This window comes from Ambystoma mexicanum, unplaced genomic scaffold, assembly GCF_040938575.1.
Source record: "Ambystoma mexicanum isolate Mex_15411 unplaced genomic scaffold, UKY_AmexF1_1 Mex_scaf38, whole genome shotgun sequence".
Classification (NCBI taxonomy): Eukaryota; Metazoa; Chordata; class Amphibia; order Caudata; family Ambystomatidae; genus Ambystoma; species Ambystoma mexicanum.
The window spans coordinates 411,217-432,290 of record NW_027182453.1 but is presented as its reverse complement, the minus strand read 5'-3'; the positions used below and the strand labels follow the sequence as shown (position 1 = coordinate 432,290).

Sequence of the window (21,074 nt, the reverse complement as noted above, 5' to 3'; positions counted from 1 at the left end):
AGGACTTCCGGGTTGTGGTGCACGGGAGCGTTCTCAGGGCTGGAGAGTAGGTGGATGGAGATTGAATGGATTATGGACTGTAGAGGGTGAAAACCGGCCACGAGGCTCTGAGTTTCTTTGGCGACGTCTAAGAGCAATAGTGCGAGAACACTAGCAGTGATCCGTTCCTCTACCAGGGACTAGGGACGGTGGCTCTGTTACAGAAAAGAGGAGACTTTCGGAGAAGGCGGACCCAGGCAGGGTGGAGCAGTGACTGGGTGGAGGGTGCTGGGTTCGAGGAGAAGGAGCAGTCTCTGGAGTCGGATGCAAGGAGTGAGAGTGCTCAGAGGAGGCGGTAAGAATGGGTAAGGGAAAGGGAAGGTTGGAAAGAAAGGGGGGGGTGGAGGAGGAGGAGATAAAGAGGGGGAAGGCATCTTCTGTGAAATTTACACCTGTGGAGGGGGGCAAGGGGAGAAATGAGAGACGGCATCGCAGCAGATCTCCTCAGAGGGATGATGAAGGGGGGCTGGTCCGGGACATTTCAGGGTTGGGGGCTTCAGAAAAATGCGTTTTGGAGGGGCTGGAAGCCTCAGTGAACAGTATGTCTGAAGAAAATATGCAGACTGATAGAGTGTGGAAGGTAGTGTTAAAGCCTGAAAATCGTGATAAGACGTTTCTGGGGGTAAATCCAACGGAGATTGCTAGATGGTTGAAGGCAGCAGTGGGAGATGTTTCCCGGGTACAAGTGGTGGCTGGGGGTCGATTGTTGGTGGAGGGGTTGGATGCTGTTAGCAAAGCAAAGATTCTGGAGATACATTGTCTGGGTAGGCATGCGGTAAGAGTGTTTGATCAAAGTGGAGTGTCTTGTAAGGGAGTGCTGTATGGAGTGCCAGTGGTTATGAGTATGTCTGAGGTAGAGGAGCAACTATCGGGAGTGGGGGTGGTGGAGGCATGGAGGTTGGGGAGGAGGGATGCACATGGGGATGTGGTGTCTACAACTGTGGCAGTGAGATTTGAGAGAACGGAGTGTCCGGAGGTGGTGGAGATGGCTTATCAGAGGTATTGTGTGGAGGCATATGTGGCAATGCCATTAAGGTGTTATAAATGTCAACGGTTTGGACATGTGGCGAGAGCATGTAGGAATGAGAGACATTGTGGGAGGTGTGGTGGAGAGCATGATATAAAGGAATGTAAGGAGGGGACTCCAGAGAAATGTGTGAATTGTGGGGGGGAGCATTCTTCCGCATTTAGGAGATGTGAGAGTTACAGGGTGGCGAGAGAAGTGGTTCAGGTGAGGGCGGCAGAAGGTCTGTCTTATGCGCAGGCTGTTGCAAAGGTGAAACCAGTACGGGTAGTGAGTGAGTCGAGTGAGAAAAAGTTGGTGGTGGATGAGGTTGTGGGAAGAAAGAAAGTGCTGGGTGAAATGAAAGGTGTAGAAATGGTGGTTGTTCCGAAAACAGAATTTTTGTGTTTTATAGTGAATGTACTGGATCTGGTTCAGGGGAATGCGTCCATCAGTTCATCAGACCTTACGAAAGGAGTAGTGGAAGCCGCGAGAAGGTTTTTGAATGTTGTAGATGTATCAGAAGAAGATGTGTTTAAGAAGGTTGCTAAAGTGCGGAAGTTGAGTGGGGTGTCAGCATGAGGATTTTGCAGTGGAATGCGAGGAGTTTGTTGAGGAATGGACAGGAGTTGAAAGCTGTATTGTGTGAGGAGTTGAATGTTGATGTGGTTTGTATTCAGGAGACGTGGTTGAGGGATGATTTGAGATTTGTGATACCAGGTTTTGAGCTGTTTCGTAAGGATAGGTTGGAGGGGAGAGGGGGAGGTGTGGCTTTAGCAGTTCGAAAGGGGTTGATTGCAAGGGAAATTGTGGTGGATGGAGCAGTAGAGGTGATTGGGGTAGGGATTCGGGTAGGAGGATCGGAAGTATTGGTGCTGAATTATTATAATCCGTGTGAGGTAGTGGAAGTGGGTGTGTTGACTGGAGTGATAAGAGGACATGTGGGACCGTGTGTTTTGTGTGGCGATTTTAACAGTGCCAACACGTTGTGGGGTAGTGATAGGACAGATATGAATGGAGAATTGTTGGAAGACATGGCGGATGAATTGAGTCTGGTATTGCTGAATGATGGGTCGGGTACGAGGTTGGATGTGAGGACTGGGAAGCTGTCGTGCTTGGATTTGACCTGGGTGACTGCTGCAATTGCAGGAGAATGTGATTGGAAGGTGCGTGAGGATGGAGACATGGGGAGTGATCATTCTGCTATTTTGGTAACTGTGAGGGGTGAGGTAGGGATCAGGTCACGTATGACTGGAAGTCGGTTAAATTTTAAGAAGGCTGATTGGGAGGTGAACAAAGGAGTGTGTCGAGATTTGATTGGTCCAAGGGGAAGAGAGGGGGGATTGGATGAATGGAATGAGCATTTGGTGCAAGGAATGAAAGCAGCGTCTGTGGCAGCAATTCCGGAGGTTGAGAAGGGGAAGGGTGGGAAGATAGAGGTTCCTTGGTGGTCAGTGGAATGTTCAAGAGCAGTGGCGGCACGAAAGAAGGCTAGGGCAAGAGCGGTGAGAACGGGAATGTTGCTGGATTTGGTGGCATATAAGAAGGCTAAGGCGGTGGTGCAGAGGGTGATTAGGGAAAGAAAGAGAGGATATTGGAGAGGCTATTGTGGGTCCCTGGGGAGTGATTCTGGTGTGAGTAAGGTTTGGAAACAGTTCAAGCGGATGTCCGGATTAATGAGGTCGCAGGGTGGTATGTCTGTATTGTTGAAAGGAGAAGAGGTGATTAGTGAGGATGGGGATAAGGCGAATATGTTGGGGGAATACTTTGCGGGGGTTCACAGTTCAAGGAACTTCCCAGAAGAGGTGAGGATACGAATGAGTGCGGTAGAGGAGGATACGCGAGAGGTGGTGGCGAATGTTGGGTCTTGGGAGGAGCAATATGAGGTTTCATTTTCAATGGTAGAGTTGAATGGAGCGATTCGGAAGGGGAAGTGGTCTAACCCTGGGGTGGATGGAATTATGTATGTATTTTTGGAGAAGTTGCCTGAGGAATGTAAGTTGGAGGTATTAGCGTTGTTCAATGAGATCTGGAAGAATGGAGTTTTGCCGAAGATGTGGAAAAGAGCGATTGTAGTGGCGATTTTGAAGGGTGGTAAGGTTCCTACAGAGTGTAAGTCATATAGACCGATTGCGTTGACTGTTGTGTTGTGTAAGATTATGGAACGGATGGTGGTTGAGCGATTGGGGTTTTATCTAGAGTCGAATGGATGTTTGAGTGACTTTCAGAGTGGGTTCAGGAGGAATCGGTCGGTGGCTGATCCATTGGTGAGATTAGTGACTGGGGTGGAGGAGGCATTATGTGATGGAGAGTTGGTGGGAGCGTTCTTTTTGGATTTGGAGAAGGCGTATGATATGGTATGGAAGGGAGGGTTGTTAGTGAGACTGTTGGAGATGGGTGTGAAGGGAAGAATGTTTCGGTGGATCAAGGCATTTTTGGCAGATAGGACATTTCAGGTGAGAGTGAGGGGGGTGTTGTCTGAAGTTTGGAAGATGGAGAATGGGACACCTCAGGGGAGTGTGATTAGTGCGATGCTGTTTAATGCAATGGTGGATGGGTTGATTTGAGCTTTGGCAGGAATTGGGTGCCAGGTGGATTTCTTCGCGGATGATGGTGTGGTCTGGGTAAGAGGGCGGTGTTTGTTGTTGGTACAGAGACGGTTACAAGCTGCGATTGTACGCATGGAGGAATGGTGTGGGAAATGGGGTTTCTCGGTATCTATAGATAAGAGTGTGAGTATGGTGTTCTCAAGGAAAAGAGTGCAGCAGGAGTTGAATTTGGTTTTGAAAGGTGTGAGGGTGAAGAGCGTGGAAGAGTTTTGGTACTTGGGGGTGATTCTGGATAGAAAGTTGAATTGGAATGTGCAAGTGGATGGTGTGGTGGATAAATGTAAACGCAGGCTGAATTTGTTGAGGGCGGTGACTGGGAAAGAATGGGGTGCGCAACAGAAGTGTTTAAGAATGTTGTATAAAGGATTGATTTTGAGTGTGATGGATTTTGGGTGTCGGGTGTCAGTGGGTTATACGTCGAGTCCGAAGTTGCGGTTAGACAGAGTACAGGCGAGGGCATTGAGAGTGTGTTCGGGTGTGATGAGGTCCTCCCCCAGTGAATGCGGTACAGGTGCTTGTGGGAGAGATGCCATTGGGGTTGAGGAGGGATGCGTTAAATATGAGATGGTGGGTGAAGTGTAGTGCGAAGAGTGTGGCTCATCCGGTGCGTGAATGTTTGAAGTATAACTGGAGGTTTGACTATTGCAGGGATCGGTGGAGGAGGAAGGGGGGCACTTTTGGGTTTCACATGTGGGAGAAGGGAGTGCAGTGGGGTGTGGGTGATTTGATGATTGTGACAGATACTGATTTGGAGAGAAGGCCGAGGTGGATGATGAGATCTCCAAAGGTGTGTTTGGAGTTGGCAAATGTGGTATCGAAGAAGAGAGGTATGCGCGGTGAGATCAAAGCTTTGGGTCAGGAGTATGTGGCAGGAAAGGAAGGATATAAGGTGTTTACGATGGTTCAAAGGATCCTACGTCTGGGAGAGTGGGAATGGCGTATTATCTAGAAAGCATTGGGGAGTATAAAATAGGACGACTAACGAATGATGTGTCTATTTGTACGGCTGAGTTGGTGGCGATTGCATTGGTGATTGACAGGGTGTATGAGTTGGGGTATGAGAAAGTGGTGGTGTTCTCAGATTCATTGAGTGGGTTACAGGCGATTGTGGCAGGGGATGGTGATAGGAAGGATGTGATTTTGGACATTAGGATGAAGATTGATCGGTGTGTGCGCGGAGGTATGGATTTGGAGTTGGCGTGGGTTCCCAGTCACAGTGGCATTTTGGGAAATGAGTTGGTGGATCTGGCGGCGGGTGAGGGTATGAGGAGGGAAGCGATTGAGGTGAGGTTGCCTTTGAGTGTGGATGAGGTGAAGGCTGTGATGATGAGACGGGTCCTGGATGAATGGCAGGAGAGGTGGGTGAATGGGGTGAAGGGCAGGTGGATGTTCGGTGTTCGTGGGAAAGTGTCGGTGAAGGTGGATGCAGGGAGTTCAGAATGGAGAAGGGGGGAGGAGGTGATGCTGAATCGGTTGAGGATAGGTCATGTGGGTCTGAACGACTGTCTATTTAGAATAGGGAAGCGTGAATCAAGGGACTGTGCGGTGTGTGGGGTACCTGAAACGGTGGGACATTTTTTGATTAGGTGTGAAAGACATGTTATGGAGAGATAATTGATGAGGGTTCGATTGAATGCACTGGGAGTGGCTGAGCTGAGTGAGAAGATTATACTGGGAGGTGATGGGGAGGGAGGCAGGAGGAGGAGTAGTGTGATGTTGGATTTTGTGAGGCAGACGGGGAGGTGGGAGGAGTTGTGAGCTTAAATAGAGTCAAATAATAATTAGTGGGTACGGTGCACATCATCCTATAGGATGGGGAAGCGCCTGCGTGGGTCCGCCCACGTTTCCGATAATTAAGAAGAAGAAGAAGAAGAAGTGAGCCTGGCACGTAGCTGAGAAGCACAGTGCGCATGTGCACACAAGCAGTGTTTTTGAAGTGAGCCTGGCACGTAGCTGAGAAGCACAGTGGGCTAATCCCGTGATGGGAACGTGATGGGAACTAGTCGCGTGCACTCCCGACGTGTGCACACACTGCGTTGCTAGGGTCCGTTCCTCAGATGGGAACTAGATCCGGGCGGAGCAGTGTCTGGGAGGAGGGTGCTGGGCTTGAGGAGGCGGAGCGGTCTCTCTAGGCTCCAAACAGCTCTCAACATTCCCAAATGGGAAGGCATCTCTGCGGCTAGAAAAGCAGCTCACTGGCTGGTATCCAAGAACAGGCAATTTTGAAAAGCATGCCCTTTACTCACAGATGCCTGTCCAACACTGTGCTCCCCCGCCACTCTCAGAAAATCAGCAACGCTCAGTCATCAAAGCCTACCATGACCTAGCACACCACCTCTGCAATCCAAAGTCAGACGTGCAAAAGCTGGAGGCCCAAACTTCCCATCCATTGCAGCCAAACAAAGGAATTCACTTCCTCCCGCTCTGAGCACAGAACCCTCTTACTGAGTTTTTCCAGAAATACCTCAAAACCTGGTTGTTCGCCTAATTGCCTTCCCTACTAGAGACATGCTACATTGTGTTCTGATTCAAACTGCTCACCTGTCTGTTTATCTCTTATGCAAATAACTGGTTTGTAACAGTGCCTCAATGCCTATGGGTTTCTGCAAGCTTTATTAATGAAATAAAATAAATATACAATTAAACAATTATCCAAAAGTCAAACTTTAATTTGTGATATAGTATGTAGTAAATAATGATGAACAAAAATCATGCGCTCTATGTGTTTCGGGATCCTAGTGCCTTCGTCAGGTGCAATACTTCTTAAATAAAGTGACAATGTATCTTCAAGCTTCTACAAAAAGGTAAATGAGAAAAAAAATGCTTTACGTCCAAGGATCTTTTAGCAGAGTCAATATTTTATATTTAAGTATGTTAATTTCGACTGTGATGTCAGATAAGTGCACTATAACGTCACCTTGCGACTCAATAAACTTATCAATTCTTCCAAGGAAAGGTACTCTGAATGAGTTTCAACCTAAGGACAAGGATGTTGCTCCACCTTTTGTAAAATATGTGGAAGGTACAATGTACAAAATGCATACTTAAACTGGTAGGATAGAGTTGTCTGACTAGAGTAATGCCTACCTTATAATAGAGGTAGCCACCTCACAAGTAGGTAGAAGGCAGTGGGGCCCCTCATGGGCATCTTATAACTGTGCTTATTCACCATAGATATTCTGAAAACATATATGCATACTGTAATCATAAAAGAATCTTAACAATATATAATCATGCATATAGAAACACTTATGATCAATGTTAGAGCAGTGAGACATACTCACACGGTGAAGGATTCAAATAATCATAGATGTAGAGGTCAATAAGAGGATCTGGATGTGGTCGATGTAAATTCAACTCAAAAGAGTGAAAGGCTGGATTCAGCTCAATTGACTCTGTAAATATGAGGTATATAGTGATCAGTATCATGAGTATAACCATAGGTATTGCTATTCCAGGTATGTAATAAGTTCCAAATAAGCAGTACCGAGTCTTACTTTTGTCTTGTTCGGCTGTGAGGGCAAAAACACCAGCACACTGTGGTCAAAATGGCTGCTTTAAGAACCGCGTGTTTTCCCATCAATGTGGGCAGGAGGACATCACGTCAGTGATGTTATGTAAACAAAGGTCTACCACTACTTTTGTCAGAACAAACCATAAATGAATCGATTGTCTAATTGTATATGAACATGCTTGAACCCTGACTGAGTTCTCCCAGACAGTTTTGGTGTGCAGGGGACTGGAGTGTCCATTAATTGGGACACTAGTTGTTTCTTGTTCCATAGTAGCAGCTTTTAGTGCTAGAGCTGCGTGTTCTCCCCCGCATCCACAACGTACTCTGTCAGAATTAACAACACACATTCAGCATATTTTGTAAAAACTCAATAATAGGTGTGCGCATCGCTAGATCTGGACTTTATCATGGATAGGCAGCCAGTGGGGAGCTGACTAACTAAATGCCCACTAAAAAGCTATTAATCACTCTTTGACAGCAGGGATGCAACCAGGTCATAAGAAGGTTGCTGGATACTTCTTCAGGCCTGAGCGAGGTGATGGCTTGATAGTGCCAGCAAAGGCAGCCTATAGCGTATGCATTGAAAAGCACACATTTCATTTCACAAATCAAATTAAAAGGATCATGTTGCAGTGTCATAAGACTGTGAACATGGAGCAGCTGCTTGCCCCCACACCTTCTCGAGGCTCACAGATAATTTCATTTGAAAATAGTGAAAGGCCCTGACTCATCCCTGGCAAACTGAAAATAATCTCTACCCGTCAAAGTTAGTGATTAATTGGTGTTTTCTCAGCCCTGTTAGTAGTAGGGCCTCAGAAAGGACTTGCCCTTCAGAAGGTCAATAATTCTGCTACACCAATTGGAGTGTGGCAAATCCCTTCCCATTAGCAGCCACACCCAAGAATACACTTGGGGCGGCTTAATGAATAGAATGTTCGGGTTAATGCATTCTGCTAATGGATGGAATGTTCAAGGTTAATGCATCTGCTTAATGGATGGAATGTTCAAGGTTAATGCATCTGAAGTCAAAGCATGAAAAATTAAACGAGAAGGTGTGCCCAACTCCTATGCCATGTTCCCCCAATGAAAAAAACGGCTGAGGTGATGATGGGGCGCTCTTCCCACTTTAAAGTGAGCAGCACTTGCTAACACTTCACCAACCCGGACCGCAGCAGGAGCCAGAAGCCCGTGCACAGCGAGGGTATATTGTAGACAGTTTGAGCTTGCTTGCCTTGTGAGGCTGCCTTTGCTCAATCAGGATTTTGCCTTGTTTTCATTTTGGGTCGCAAAGATCTTCCATGCAAACACCCCCTCATCACAAGTTTGTCGGTATTCTGGCAGATTTCCCGCCGAGCACTATTTGTGTTAACACCACGCTCCCTGGCAGAAAGTACGCCAGATCACGAGTTTGCTAGCACGCGCACAGGGACATGGCGTTAATGCAAATAGCGCCTGGTGTAGAAATTGGCCAGGAAACCATAAATCCATCGCACACAGCGCTACCGCCCAGCTGTGGCGCTAATAGCGCACGGGAAACACATCACCGCCGGAAGAGGAAATAAAGTGGCAGCCATTTTGGAAATCACAATACACCAGAAATTACAGCCCCAGCAAGCCATCCACCCCGGTGAAAATCTCTAAATGTCTCAGGAACGCACCTGGGGCAAGTCAGCCCTGGACGGGGTTAGGAAACCAAAATTCAATCACCAGGAGCTAGCCATACTGGTGGAGGAGGCAGTGACCCACCAGGAAGAGCTGTACGGTGCACTGCAGTGCAAGACAACTGGCCAGCGTTGAGCGCAGAAGTGGCGGGAAATCAGCCAGAGGGTGTCTGCGGTGGACAACGTGCCCCGGGATGGCGAGCACTGCTGCGAGCGCCTAAATGACTTGCGGGTCCAAGTATGTGGCCTACTCTCCCAGCACAGGAATGCAAGACTGGAGGAGGGCCTGCACCACCACCACCGGAGCTCACCCTCTAGGAGAAGATGACAACGCTCCACGATATGGGCACCATTGAGGGAGTCGGAGGGGCGGAGGCTGACACCGGTACCCAGCAGGCTGCAGACCCCCCCCTAAAAATGCATGAACCTGTAAGGGCCACGCATGCAGACCCTGAGTGAATGTATGTGCATGCAATGTGCATGAGGCACCGCAGCCACCCATAACTGACCCCTCGTACCACCGTACCATAGTGTCCCCTAGTCCCCCAAGTACGTACACTGCATCAACACAAGGCCCAGGGTAAAGACATCCATGGCCATGGCACAGCTACATGATGTGTGAGTGTGCATGAAACCCCCCCCCAGCAACATGGTCGCCTTGCATCCCCAGCAGGCATCTGAAGATGTCATGCCAACATGTCCGAGCAGTGTCCCTCCACAGTAAGGCGTTCCACCAATCACAACATATGGAGTCAACTAAATGCAATAGAGAAAGATGATTGATACTGTGTACAAACCCACTGTAAGGTATGATATGCATGATACAAATCTAAGCTGCCCTGAACTCATACAACACCCTATAAATCCCACAGTCACACAGCGCTCATCACAGGATGATGATGATGGGGAGGAGGCAACAAGATCAAGCGCCCAAGCCAACGCACTTCTACCAGCACCACCACTCCGCAAAGGTGCCAGCCAGAATCAACACAACGCCGGACACATCCCATGTCACCACACCTTAGTCGGGTGCAGCATCCACAAGGCCACAGGGGGCCAGCACCTCATACAGCACAAGCCACCATGCAAACACAGGATGTTGAGGGGCCACCGGTGGGTCTGAACCTGATGAGGTACACACACATCAACAGCTGCACGACACACTGAACTGTTGACCTCACCGAGCCGCAGTGTCACACATGGAATGGGCACATCTCAGGGAAGCCCAGAGCCAGTGGCAAAGGATGCACACACTCCACATGTGCGTGTGCGTCGTGTCCGCCCACCTCAGCCAGACGTGGATACACCCTCCTATGGTACCCCTGAGGATAGGCACTCGGACTGCAGCAGTCCCATCCATGGTGCCAACATGTCCCCCTACAGCCCCCCTTCCAGCCAGCGCAGAGCTGTCAGCCTGGTCCCCAGCACACCCGAAGGACCACTCATCACAGGAGCTGCCATGATGGGGCGTCTGGATTTCATTGAGGCCCGACAGTTGCGAATTGAGGCCATGGCCACAGAGCACAGCCACCACATCAGGGCCATCAGCCGTGCCATACGGAATGCCACTAAGAGCATGGCCCCTGACAACGCACAGACCCGGAAAGTGGTGATGGGATGCACAGCAGCTCTGATAGGTTTCGGGTAAAGGTACGGGAGTTGTGCGAGGAACTATCTGCGCATGCAGTGCAGACGAACAATCTGGTCTGCCAGCAGCTGCAGATTGCTGGTGCCATTCCATCGAACTCAACTATGCCCACGAAGGGATCCCTGGAGCCTTCTCCTAGGAGTCCTTTCCATGCACAATCTCAGATGCCGCTCACCAGAGGAAGCACCCACGACCATCATAGATGGACATGGCACAGTAGCTGCGGGCCCTGTGCACATGCACCTACCAGCACTGTTTTGGGGAGTTCACTGGGGGGAGGAGGGATTATGTGCTGGAGAATTCACTGGGGGGCAGGGAGGATTGTGTTCTGGGGAGTTCACTGGGGGAGGGGGGATTGTGTGCTTGGGAGTTCTCAGGGGGCAGGGGGTTTGTGTGCTGGGTGTTCACTGGGGGACGGGGGATTGTCAACATATAATACATCATGTTCAAAATTCTTACAAAGCATGGACAGTCGTGATTGTGATTAAGTCTTCTTTAATGTTCAAGTGATAGGTGTTACATGTACCCATCACCCGTATCAAAATTAATTATCAATCAAGCCCTGTCTGGCCAACCTCCCCTCTACCACCCCATCCCTTTGAACACGTGCACCAGCTTCAGGCACAGTATCATCTTCACTCCCATCCCCAGGTGGCTGCACATCGGCATCGGAGGGCAGTGGCACATTCCTGTGACAGGAAATGTTGTGCAGCATGGCACATGTACGGACGATTTTGCCAACTTTTTCAGTTGCATACATCAATGCCCCTCCTGTACGTCTAGGCACCGGAAGTGTGCCTTCAGCAGACCAACTGCCATCTCCACGCAGATACTTGTACGTCCATGGGTAATGTTGTATGCCCGCTCAGCTGGAGTGTGTGGATGACGCACAGGGGTCATGAGCCATGTGTACTGGGATATCCAGAATCACCTGCAGGGGAGAGAATGCAGGTATGAGGACAATATTGGTTCAGTGGGTGCACAAGGCTTAGTAATCAGTGACATTGGCAGCAGAATCAAGTTTGTGTTGAGGAGGTCATTGGCATGACTGTCGGGTGGCCAAGGTGGAATGTCTCTGCTGTGTCAGGGTGAGAAGCAACACTGCGACTCACACAGGATGCATTGTGGTAGTTGGGCTTCCATATGTGACTGTACTCCCACATGTCTTTGCCATTCAGACTGGCTGTGTTCCACATGTCCAAAGGTTCTTGTGCAAGGAGCATGCATGGGAATGTTGCAGTGCTAGTGCTGTTTATGTCTCCTGCTGGCATGCAGGGGTTCGCTGTGTATGTCCACCCACATCAGATGTAATTTTACATGCATTTCGGAGTACATTTGTACTCACCCAGCATCCATGTGTTGTGGCCTCGGTGCCTTTCCATGTACTCTGGCAGGGTACTGTTGTGCAGGACCATGGAGCCGTGGGTGGACCCTGGATAGCGGGCGCAGCAGTGGCTGAAGGTGAGGTCAGGGCTAGATGTCATCTGAACATTCATGGAATGATAATTCTTAGGTTTCTGTGCGCTGCCTCAAGTACCCGGGGTGGTACTAGTGCTACGTGTGTGCAGTCCAGGGCTGCTATGACGTTCGGAACTTGGGCAATGGCATGGAACTGGCCCTTCAGCGGGTTCACCTGTGCCTGTGTGGCTGGCAATGCAATGTGCTCATTGACATGGAGCAGCAGTGCATCCAGCACCTGTCCCAGCACGGCACTGAAGGTGGACTGGGCCATGCCATGCATTATGGCAACGGTGTGTTGGTAGCCGCCAGTCCCAAGGTATTGTAGCACGGACACAAGCTTCATGAGCAGGGGCACTGCAGTGCTGATAGCTATACGGCTGCCTATGTCAGCCTGGATTGTGTCCAGCAACTGGGTGATGGTTGCCCTGTCCAGTCTATACTCAGTCACCAACTGGCCATCAGTCAGGGTGTAGGGTGTTGGCCTGACCCTGGGGATGGTGTTTGAAAGTGTGTGTTGTGCATGGGTGGGTCCTTTGTAAGCCTCTGATTTGCATTGGTTTCATCTGGGCACTTTTTGCTGTCTCCTGTGTTCTTTTACCTCCAGCATTTGGCTAGGGGTATTTTCGGGGTATTTTATGCTGGTTTTCTGGCTCTAATTGCACCTACGCCAGACTCGTGATGGCTCTGTAATAGCCCAAATGGGTGCCAGTGCTATTACAGCCAGCTGCGCTACCGCCGGCTGTAATTGCGCCGGCGGGATTTGTACTTGTGATCCGGCGGAGCGGTCTTGGCGGCGCTAATACTGTTAGCGCCGCATTTAAGCGTTACTGCCAAACTCGTGATGAGTCCCTTACTTTCCATGGGGGAATAATTACACTTTTGTCCCTGTGTACTCAGGGCCTATGCCTGTATGCACACCTCACTGAACACAGGGAGGCATCTGCATGCCTCTATGTGCTTTGTGCTGTTACAAAGAAACAAGCATGTGCACAGAGAGGGAGCTGTGTAATAATTTTAATTTTTTTATTTTTTATTACTTGACTTAATTGTTTTCATACCATTTTTTGCAATATTGAGCGTCATGGATTTCCTAGTATTTTAGTCAAAAGTGTCCTTGTTGTTCCTCTTGCCACATCAGGCCTTGACTATTTTTGATGTGCTAAATTCCACTTTCTCGAGTGGGGTCCAATTTTCTTTTTCAAAACCGATGTTCTGTAAAAATTGCCCCACTGCAATGGTTGTTTTCGCCGAGAGCCCACGTATCACGCAGTTCCACCAATACTCCTCTTCCAATATGCTCACGTTTTTAAAAAGATGGCCCATATGTATCTGTCTTTTTGACCTAGTGCCTGGGCATGATAATAATAGGTGTCCTATGGTTTCAACTTTGTTTCCTTGCTGACAAAAACGACAAGTGTTCTTCTTAGCGTACCTTCTTATTCTTAAGACTTCCTTGGTCTTCAGTAGGTTCAGTCTTGCTCTCAGGAAGACTGATCTTGTTTTTTTGTTTGGCAGTTTCACTAAGTAAGCGATCGGTTTGTTTATTTTTTGCGTATTTGGGGGCAGGTGAGCGGTGAGTTTATTTTCCGCTGCCTCTACCAACGTTCTTGTCCAGTCCCATTCTTTCAGATGCCGCTTGGCTGTTCCCGATTTGATTTGAGTTCTTCTTCTGCTCCCAATTTCCTTTTAATAGATCCAGATTGTTAAGCATTGGGTTTTTACCATTGGTCATCTCATCATAGATGATCTTGTGTATTTTCTGGTTATGAGCTTGTATCTTTCTGAATAGCATTAGCCCATTAAGTTCTACTGAGCCGTTCAATGATACCAGGTTCAGTTATTTCCTTATGGACGCCAGAGGAGTAGATGGAGGCAGATTTGACACTTTCTTCCACAGTAGGCCTTCCAGCTTCATCCATAAGTCGCTTGGGATGGATGGCATGGCTTCCGCTCCATAAGTAATCGCTGGTACTACTTTTGATTTATAGAAGTTTATCGCCGGTAGCAAGGTAATTCTGCCAAATATTTTGTCAATCAACTTGGTTTGCAAGATAAGGGTCCGTGTTTTTGAGTACAATGTTTCTTGCATTGGTGATTCTGTGGCACTGCTACTTATTGTATCTCCCAGATACTGAAAACTGTCCACTTTTTCAAGGACCTCCCCTGTGATGTTCCATCTTATTTTTTCGCTTAGTTTATGGGTCTTCTCCAGGATCATTATCTTTGTCTTCTTTTCGTTGATCTCCAGGTCGTTTTCTTGTAAATAGGTGAGCAAGCCCAACAATTTACGTTGTAGACCAACAACCGTCTGGTCGAGAAGGATAATGTCATCCGGATACAGTGGCCTGCTGACGTGCTCTTTACCCAGTATTGGCGGGAAGGCTCTGATTTCTGCTTCTGACTCTTTGAAGTCTCTGATGTAACCCTGTTTCACCCCCCCTATCTATCATGATTGCTTCCGATAGTAGGCCGGCCCCACTGAGTCGCACTCTCATCGAAGTTCCAGTATACAGGTCTTTGATTGGGTCCAGAATTTCAGGCGGGCAATTCCACGATTTGAATTTTGCCCATAGTCTGCCATGATTGACCTTATCAAAGTCCTGAGTTAAGTCCACCAAGAGCAGGAGAACCCTAGGGCTGCCTGCAAATATCTTGGCTTTTAGTGCGCTCAGCAGCAGGATATTTGCTCACGTACCCATACTCTGTACAAATCCTGATTGGAAAGGATCTCTGATGTCCGACGAGTTGGTCTAATCTTTAAGTTTGTCTAATAGGAAAGAGCCAAAGAGTTTTCTCACTACATCTAAAAGGGCTATTCGCCTGTAGTTGGCCGGGTTCTCATTTTCCCTCTTTTTTTATAAATGGGCACCACGTTTGCTGTTTTCCAAGAGCTTGGTAACAATCAGGATTGCAGACAGGTGTCAAATATTTCCTTAATAAGGGGACCCCAAACTTCTCGATTTCTCTTCAAATCCCTTTTGGAAATTCCGTCGGGTCCCGGTGCTCTAGAATTCTTTAGCCTGCCAAATTTTTGCAAAATCCCCTCTTTGTCATGGGCTATGTCCCATTTGTTTGACAATGTTTGTACAGCTTTTTCTTGAGACTTATCTGTTGGCTTGAAGAGTTTTGCAAAGTAAATCATCCACTCTTTTTCACTGACATTATTCTGCAGAGAGTCTTGTGTTTTTTGAAGCGTCAGCAATATTAATGACCAGAAGGCCTTTGCTTGTTTTCCTCTTAGTGCTACTAACACGTTCTCTCCATCTTCTTGGTACATTCGTATTTTATATGATTTTATCCAATTTCTATAGGCTTTCTGTGTTGTTTTAAGCCTCTCCATATTTTCTATGGCTGGATTTCTTTTTGTTTGTCTTCCTTTTTCTCTCAAGTCTGTATTCTTTAATGTCACTGTTGTATTTTTGATGTGTAGATGCACCTTTTTTCACCTTATTCTGGCTGGCGTGCGTATAATACGGGCTCAGTAACGGACAGTAGTCTAACTTCTCCAAGTCTGTTTTTGTGGCACAGTTCTGTGTAAAGTTCACGTATTTTTCTGTTATTGTTTTTATCGAGGCTGACGTAAGTCTCAATCTGTTGCCTTGCTTTGATATTTCTATTGCCGTTGTCATTAGCTTTCTTTTGGTGGTTCTTACCGTTTCCCAGGAAGCCACTAGTAAATTATGGTTGCTGTTTAATGTTCTTATCACTCTAAAATCTTTTAATTTTGCCAACAGTCTTTTGGACACGTGGATGTGATCTGGGGAGCTTTTGCAACCCTCGTGTTCCCATGTTGGTATCTTAAATGGGACTGCTGGTTTAGTAAAGTAAAGATTATGTAAATCCCTCACCTCCATTGAAGATGCCCACGTTTCTCGTCTACGCCTTAGGCTAAATGGTTTACTGTCCTTATTTACGCCTTTGTTTGGTTTAGGTAGCTTAATCCAGCCACCTTCCGTCCTTCCGTTGGTGCACGTGATTTTGAGGTTGCCACATAAGATTATGTGATGAAACGTTGTCACCTCTGTGGAATCACTGATTATTGAGTCGATCTTTTGCATCATTGATTGCACTCCAATCTCCTTGGGGTTCCAGTATATGTTAATTATTAGGAAGCGCTCTGAGTGGCCAGCGTCTTTTGGTTTTAGACTGGGCGTCCATGATACTAAGGTCGCTAGAATAGACCAATCTGCCCATACCACACTTTCCATATGTAGCCCGATTCCTATACCAAATGCTGAAATTAGGGCTGAAAGACGCTGCCCCATTTCCATTTCTGTTGCCACTGCAAAGGCCATGTTTCCGGTAAACATATGAGATCAAATGAGCCTAAATTTACATCGCTTTGTGAGGTTAAATGATTAAAACCTTGAGTGTTCTATGATCCTATCTTTAACAGGTTGCCATCGTTCTTTGTCCTCTCTAGTTGGTGAGGACTTCTCTTTAGTACAGTTGATGGATTTGGTGGCTAGGCTCTTCTATTATTAGCTAATACCTTTGGTAGCCAGGACCATTTCGCCCTGTCTAGTTCTATTCCCTTCTGGAGAAGTTTGTTTCTTCACCCTAGGCCTCCTGTTTTACTATGGTGCTGCTCGATGGTAATGTTCCAGTTTAGTTGAAGGCCATGTGGTACCCTCTCTAAATCAAACAAAGTTTCAAAATGAGTAACTGCCTGGTCAGGAGTCATTGTTTGCCTTTCCGCATGTGTATGGTAATGGGCCGTCTAGTAATTTGTCTATTGGCTCTATTTTCTCTTCTCTCCTGTATTTTTCTCCCGGGTGAAGTGCCTCTTGGGCCTTTCTCCTCTCTCCTTTGTTTTTGCATTTGCTTTCGATGTGAAGTATAGTTAATTTGTGTTGTTCTCTTCCACTCGATGTTTCTGTTTTCATCATTCTGGCCCAGTTTGTACTTATATCCTGATTTCTCTTTTTCCTGGTCTTTCAATCCCTTATATGAGAACTTAGTACTCCTGTCTTGGGAGGGTGTAACAGGAGGTTGTCTTCTTATCTCTCTTTTCTCTTTCTATTGAAATGGTGATTTGTCTTAGGTCATACCCTAGATTTTTCAGCTTCTCCGTCGCTCCCTTCAATGTTTCTTTAAAATTGTTGACAAAGAGATATGTAAATACACACTGTCCATGCTGTTTCTATGTACAAATTCAATGATGTCGATGTCATCCGAATTTATTGTGTGTAACATTGAAATATTGTTGAACAGTTGCATTATAGGTTTCCTTTTCAAAATGATATGTCCATCTTCTTCTAAAATTCTTGCCAATTTAAAAGATCTTGGGCCTCATTCCGAGGTTGGCGGTAAGGGATTAACGGCGCCGGTAAGGGTGCGGGAGCCGTCAACCCCTTACAGCCGCATTACGAGGTCCGTTAGCGGGACCCGCTAAAGGACCAGCATGCTAACAACAGGCCCGTTATTAACATGGTCCCCATTCCCATTGAGGCCTATGCCAGTTGTTGCTGCTTCATCTGTAACAACAGATTCTGTGTAGTATTGTGTCTCGAGGTCGGTGGCTTCTGCCCCTCCCACTTGAGCTTTGTTTTATTATAGTTGGGCGATTTTGAGTTTGGCTTCTCTTTTTTGTTTGTAGTGCAAGTGCTGTTATTCTTGCGCCTTGTGTTGGCATACTCGAGTCGAAATGCTGTTTCAAGTCTATACTCAGCCACTTGTCTAACACTTTCCATTTCTTCTAACCTAGGATTTATACTGTCCTCCTCACTGCTCATGCCATCTGAGCTTTCAGACACATCGGCCGGGCTAAGTAGATTTACTTTTCCTGCCTTCGAATGTGGCTTGATATTGTTGTTTATATTTTGTTCCTGGCATATGTCTGACTCCTTTTGCTCCCCTCTCTCCAATACTGCTGTACCCTGTCTTCCTTCTCGATGTGGACTTATCGCATTTGTTAATTCTTCACCTGATGACCCTTGGTGATGGTCCCTCTCCATGGACCATCTATTTATCGTCTGGTCATAGTTTTCTTTCTCTTGTTGTTGTGAGGTTGCCATAATGGCTTGTACTAGAAGAGAGATATTTGAGGGTGGTGTGTCATCGTTAATCATTTCAGTGATATCTTTATCACTATCAACGTTTTCTCGCTGTTGTTCATCATCAGGGGTGACTGATTTTCTCCCCCTTCACATATCAATCTATAGCTTTGGGTTCCAAACTGTGTTATTACCCACTTCGCGGGGCTCTTGTTTGTGCTCCAACTCCTTCTGTGTTTGCATTTGTAATTTGCTCTCTCCTACGGTTAACTGCTCCCATTGTCCCTGTTGGGATTTTTCTTTGCAGTAAATTCCTTATCCCTTGATTCCCTTGTTTCCTCCTTATTCAAATTCTTCCATTTTCCTCTTTTCGTTTCTATCGCCGGGAGAGCACACAGGGGTTGGGCACTTGTACTTTTTTCCAAATTTCTTTCTTGTTCCGTCTTGTCGCTTTCCCGACTGGGGGTTAATGTCTGATGTTGTTCACTTCTCATTATGTTTTCACCCGGCGCTTTTCGTTTTACTATGCCTCTTGTATGGGACTTGTGTGTTGTTTCAATCTGCTCTGCTGAGCTGCCGGGTACCTTCCTTTGCCGAGGGGAGGGCTTTAACGGGCTTCTGCGCTCCAGGCCTGAGTCTTCGCTTCTCGTCCATTGACTGCGCAGTCTTCTGCCCTCGTCCTCCTGGAAGCGTTTTGTTGCCAAAGCGTCCCAGCGGTCACGGACGGCAGCAGACCTCTACAACCTCTGCTACCAGCTCTGCGGCCGCCCCGCCGTGCCTCAGGGATTATGTAGATTGCCCCGCCTTCGACTCCAGTGAAGGTAGGAGAAAGACTGCAGACAAAAAGAACGTGGTGACTGCAGCAGACTGCTACAACCTCTGCTACCAGCTCCGTGGCCGCTCTGCGGCGCCTCTGGGATTATGTACATTGCTCCGCCTTCGACTCCAGTGAAGGTAAGAGAAAGACAAAAAGAATGTGGTGACTGAAGCAGACTGCTACAATCTCTGCTACCAGATATTAGGTGCACTGGACTTGTGCCAAACAAGGAGCTGTTTAGCTGTCTTTACATCGGAATGTACAAAGGGAACGAGGTATTGGACTGTATGTGCACAAGACTGTGCATGGGGAGAGAGCTTAGGGACTGTATGCACAACAGAATGTACACAGGGAGGTAGCCATGTAGTGCTAGTAGTATGTGCACCATGCTACTAAAGAATAGGTTTGACAGGAGAAAGTCCCACCTCCTTCTCTGGGGCTCACATAAGGCTCAAATCAAACCTAGGAGAGAACTGACAGCTCTCTCTCTCTCAGACCATCCTCATGTGGATGACCGCTCATTGACACTTGACAGATCACTTCACTATCCTTCCACTGGGTCTGACCACTACTGAGTACAGCAGAGGAGCTACCTTGGGAACTGTCATACAGTATGGTGTCAATGACTGACTTGGCAGTCATTCTCTGTGGGGTGGCAAAGGCCATATGGGATTGTGATCGGCAATCAATGTTAGTAAGATGTTCACAGAACTGGTAAATCTTCCTGACCTGGGTCAACCCCAGAACATTTTGCTTTACTAGTGGGATATTTTTCCTTAATACCTCAGTGAGTGGGAACCTTTTTTCCACACTCAGAGAATCTTTAACTCTTTTTATGGGTGTCATTTATTTGACTCTCCACAGTGTATTTTTAAAGGTATCCTCTACAACAACTTATTGGCAATACATGCCTGTTTTGCTGGGTTGTCCTAGGGGCTCCCCTTTTAATTTTCCTTTGATAACCTTGAAAGAACTACAGTCCCCAAGGGTAGAAAGGATCTTTGGACCCCTTTTACATTTAATTCTGTGAAGCCACCACACCCCACCTTATGTGGAGTGCTGGGGAGATACAATGTATTCCCTTTCACATTAAATCTGTAACAATTCTGTTACAGGGACAAGCTTACCGCAAAAGTGATGGGTGGAAGGTTTCGAATGAATCTAAACCACTGGCAATTGCTCTGGGCCAACCTTACCTGCAATGGCTGGTGGCAGTGATACCTTGTATTAATTTGGTGCACATTTACCACAGGCTGTGTTCACAGCTGCAGTATCGGCACCTAAGGGTGCTCATTTTACGAACATGGCACCTGTCTTCTTTGTTTGCCATTTTAGTGTTTATTGTTCTTGTTCCTTCCTCTGACATCCAGGGTGGGAAATTCCATTGTGTGATTTTTATCTTCGGCGGGAGTCCCCTGGACTCCCTGCCCAAGCTCGAGTCTGTCTTTGAGGGCAGGAAGCGAGGAAGGAGTCTAAAACTCCACAGACCTTTGTCTTCCTCCTTGCCTGAATGGGGACAAATCCCAGTGGGGCGCTGGCTGTCCTGATTGGACAACCAGACCGCCCCTTCTTGTAAAATGCGTGGAGAGAATGCAGAAAATGTGCTGTAGTTCCTTATAAATACTGGAACCTGGAAGCTGAAGACAAGTCAACCACTGGAACCAAAACCAAAGAGGATGATGAAGGGATGAAGGAAAAGTGGTTGAAATGATTTCCAGCGACCAGAGAGCCTGCTGTGTAACCGGAGCCTGCTGTAGCCCTTCCTTCCAATCGTTCTGCGGACTTCGAAGATGACGACCCCAACGCAGAGCCTGGTGTGACCCACTAGACTCAAGAAGACCTGCATTTTGAGCCATCCCACGCATTGCTGCAATACCCCAATACTCTGGGCTGTCGAGCCACTGTGCGGTGCACGATCTTCCAAATTCGGAATCTTGCTGAAACTTCGTGGGCCTCCTGGTGGATTTCCAGAGACATGAATTGAGTCAGAAAAGTCCCCTCAACAGAATGCTGGACCTTTGTAATGATGAGAATTCAATGCGATTTTCTGTCTTCTGTGCTCCTTGAAAAGGCACCAAATCCGCAGTACCGCATTCAGCTGCGGGAAACACCTTGCCTAGAGCCTTCATCGAACCCTGCTGCAAAGTCCCCTCTAAGGTCCTGTTTTCAGTCACCACTACAAGGAATCCACTGACCGGGTTTTTGGCTGCAGATCCTGAAGTCGTGCAGCTGCAAAATCTTCTTCAATGCTGAGGTACTATGTTGGCTTGGGTATGTACTTACCTTAAGTCTCTTAGGATTTCTCTGTAGCTGTGGGGTGTTGTCT

At 47.3% G+C, this 21,074-nt stretch overlaps 1 protein-coding gene across 1 annotated transcript in view; it reads left to right on the top strand.

Moving 5' to 3' along the window:
* The first annotated feature begins 24 nt into the window (after positions 1-24).
* Positions 25-21,074, top strand: part of LOC138559108 (zinc finger protein 268-like) — a 91,107-nt gene continuing 70,057 nt past the window's right edge. The window contains exon 1 of the mRNA XM_069642679.1: positions 25-334. The gene's annotated coding sequence lies outside the window, so the exon portion shown is untranslated. The remainder of the gene's footprint in view (positions 335-21,074) is intronic.